Here is a 4,164-nt window from a genome sequence, read left to right as displayed (position 1 = left end):
GCAGGAAGGCTTGCCTATCTATCTCCACGATGTCACTTCTGCTCCAACACACTCTGCAGAGGTAACTCTTGAATCCTGTGTGTATGTGTGTGTTTGTGTGTGTATGTGTGTGTTTTCTGAAGGCAATAGTGATGACATGACACCCTCACCTCTGATGGATTTAAGACCTGAATCTGTTCTCATCTCTCTGGTTCCCTGAGGACACACCGGGCGCTGCTGACAGCATCAAGGTTTACATAGAGGGTTAGGGTTAGGGTCAGGGGACAGAGGGGAGCTGGATCCACATTTACAAAGAAGGAGAAAAAGATCCAAACATTTTGGGAAGAAATATTGATAATGTAACAGGTTCATCAAGCTTACATGCCTTTACAAGACCTACATGATAAGTTAAGATATTACACCGAACACTTATGAATAAACAAAACATCTTTGTCTACAGATTTGCATACTACCTATGGTGGCTGAAACAGAGCAACATTTTGCCAATCTTTTGGCTTCTATAACTATACTCGTAGAACTATATAGTCCCCCCAACCGCAGTCCTCTAACCAATTTTTTTTGGATAACACCTAAACTTCCAAAGATTAAAGATATAAGTTTGCATTGGTAACCTAGTTGGCATATATGACTCACCAGTGGCTGATATTTCAGTAACTTCGAGTAGCAGCAGGTGTCCATATACAAACAGCACACCTCAATAATGAGTACATTTTTCAGAGTCTCGTTTACAATTACAATGTCTGGAGTGTTTACTATGTGAAGCGGCAAACTCTTTGCTCACCCTTCTAATTCAAGCATCAGTTTAGAAGCACAGATCCACATTTACTTGAAAGCACGCACAGAGAGTGTTTAACTTGATGTTGTGAATGTGTGAATGTGACTTACATAACTTACATAATTCAACCTTGTAGTTTGGTTAACATACTGGTGTAGTGAATCTCACTACGCGCTGGCGTTGGCAGTGCACCCGTCTGGGAGCCCTGGCCTTCGCCGCATCTGGACTGGGTTTCCACGGTGACACTGATACGTCTCCCCTCACCACGAGGCGGGACCGCCCGGTCCGCCGGAGCGAGAAGGGCAAGCAGTGGTCACCACGTCTGATATCAACTGGAACCCAACACAGCCTCCAGAGAGTCTAGTGTCCCCAACACAGCCTCCAGAGAGTCTAGTGTCCCCAACACAGCCTCCAGGGTCTAGTGTCCCCAACACAGCCTCCAGGGTCTAGTGTCCCCAACACAGCCTCCAGGGTCTAGTGTCCCCAACACAGCCTCCAGGGTCTAGTGTCCCCAACACAGCCTCCAGAGAGTCTAGTGTCCCCAACACAGCCTCCAGGGTCTAGTGTCCCCAACACAGCCTCCAGGGTCTAGTGTCCCCAACACAGCCTCCAGGGTCTAGTGTCCCCAACACAGCCTCCAGGGTCTAGTGTCCCCAACACAGCCTCCAGAGAGTCTAGTGTCCCCAACACAGCCTCCAGGGTCTAGTGTCCCCAACACAGCCTCCAGAGAGTCTAGTGTCCCCAACACAGCCTCCAGGGTCTAGTGTCCCCAACACAGCCTCCAGGGTCTAGTGTCCCCAACACAGCCTCCAGAGTCTAGTGTACCCAACACAGCCTCCAGAGTCTAGTGTCCCCAACACAGCCTCCAGAGAGTCTAGTGTCAATACTATACTTCTACAATACTACTACTGCTACTAGGCCTACTACTACTACTAATACTATATTACTACTACCTCGACTACTACTACTATGGATAAATGTACTATGCTATTATTACTCCTGCTACACATGATAGTGATTAAAATAATAATAATCCAAATGGACTAAACAGAAACAGCCCCTAAATTGGACCCTGATTGCTCATTAATTCCATTTTGGGCTTTTAAAATGTCCACATTGATTGCGAGGAGCTTTCCGGTTAGAGGATATCAGCAACTGAAGACTTGTAAGGGACGTTAACTTATTCCTGTAGGGTCTGGATGTGAACCGGCAGCCTCACATGACCCTTAAGGACACACCTAAGGATCAAGACTATCAAGATGATCTAGAGATGATCACCTATCCATGGTGGCCCTATTGATCGGTTCACTCTATTGATCGGTTCACCCTATTGATCGGTTCACTCTAGTGATCGGTTCACCCTATTGATCGGTTCACTCTATTGATCGGTTCACCCTATTGATCGGTTCACCCTGTTGATCGGTTCACTCTGTTGATCGGTTCACCCTGTTGATCGGTTCACCCTATTGATCGGTTCACTCTATTGATCGGTTCACTCTATTGATCGGTTCACCCTATTGATCGGTTCACCCTGTTGATCGGTTCACTCTGTTGATCGGTTCACCCTGTTGAATGGTTCACCCTATTGATCGGTTCACTCTATTGATCGGTTCACTCTATTGATCGGTTCACTATGTTGGTCTACTGCTGGGCCTGGACCCTGGTTCCTTGCCAGTGATCTACTGTCTGTCTGTCTGGGCACACTCCATTAACACTCTGAATTACTAATGTATGTTCTGCAGACAGGAGACACCAACGCCTCGGGATTCATTTACAGTCCGAATGTCTCCAGCCCACCTGGCAGAGTGTCTCCACCCATCACCCCTATTCCTCACCTGTCCCCTAGGCTCCTTCCTCCACCTCCTCCTCCTCCTATTCCTCTTCCTCCTCCTCCTCCTCTTCCTCCTCTACCTCCTCCTCCTCAAATGCCCACTTGACCCAATGAGCACCAAAAGGTTCTTATCTTAAAGATATGAACTGGGGAGCTGCCCGCCTCTCTGCTGCCTGCTCTGGGGTTCTGTAACAGACGTATGCTGTAGTGTTCAAAACATTTTATAGTGTGTGTCTGTTTGTTTCTGCGTGTGTGTGTGTGTGTCTATCTGGCCATCTGTGTGTCTCTTCTCTTCATAGTTTTAGCTTGTCTTTTCCTTGGAGACTTATGTAGGAGGTGGTATGGTGAGTTGAGGACATTGTGTTTTGCTGTAATAAAATATTGTGTCATTACAGCAACACTAAGAAGTATATTTGGAGAGAATGTTGACCACACACAGGCAACGTTTTACCAATTTAAGTCATTTTTTAAGGCGGAACCTTAACCCAAAGTGACTTACAGTAAATAAAGGGCTAACCCCAACCCTACAGGGAGGAGACAGAATGCTGTAGCTTGGGGTCAGACACTAAACTATTCTAACTCACACACACACACACACGCTTGGCATACACACACACATACTGTAACCAGTGGACTCAAATGAGCAGTCTTGGGTAAATCAATGACAAGGTTGGATGTGAGTCTGCAGCCATTAGACTTGCATCACAGCAGAACCCGGTCAGGAGCTGCTTTCATCGCCCCCCCCACTGAGCCCTGGGGGGGCCGATAGGGCAGCTGCCCATGGAAGTAGCACAGGAGGTCCCAGGAGAGGAGGAGAGGAGGAGGAAGACGATAGGAGGAGGAAGAGGAGAGGAGGAGGAAGAGGAGAGGAGGAGGAAGAGGACAGGAGGAGGAAGAGGAGGAGGAGGAAGAGGAGGAGGAAGAGGAGAGGAGGAGGTAGAGGAGGAGGAGGAAGAGGAGAGGAGGAGGAGAGGAGGAGGAGCAGATGTGGAGAAGACCATCAGGAGAACCCCCCCCATGTTCCATTTCCATTCAGAGCGTTCAGCAGACCCTTTTATCCAAAGCGACTTACAATAAGCACATTTGTCATAAGAAAGTGAAACAACATATCGCTGTTGTACAGTAAGGATGTTCATAGAACCAAGTGCAAAGCATTAACAACCACTAGGTTAACCCACTCCCGTATACAACAAAGAAAGCTAGGACAAGATGCTATACAACTAGGTACTATATCTAAATACAACATGCAATCAGTGCGTACATTAAGTGGCTGGACAAACAACATACAGTAAGAAGGAAGGGGGGATGGTGAGGCTATGTAGGCTCTAGGTGAACTCTGAACAGGTGAGTTTAGAGTCTTCTGCAGAAGCTGGTGAGCGACTCTGCGGTCCTGACATCGGTAGGGAGCTCGTTCCACCACTGCGGTGCCAAAACAGAGAAGAGTTGTGACTTCGCTGATCGACCTTTGCTTGCTCTAAGCGATGGCGGTACCAGACGTCCAGCTGAGGTAGTTGAGCGGAGGGATCAAGCTTGGGTGTGTGGCTTTACTAATGCTTGG

The sequence above is a fragment of the Pollachius pollachius genome (assembly GCF_949987615.1).
Source record: "Pollachius pollachius genome assembly, chromosome: 6".
NCBI classification, from domain to species: domain Eukaryota; kingdom Metazoa; phylum Chordata; class Actinopteri; order Gadiformes; family Gadidae; genus Pollachius; species Pollachius pollachius.
This window is presented reverse-complemented; position numbering follows the sequence as displayed.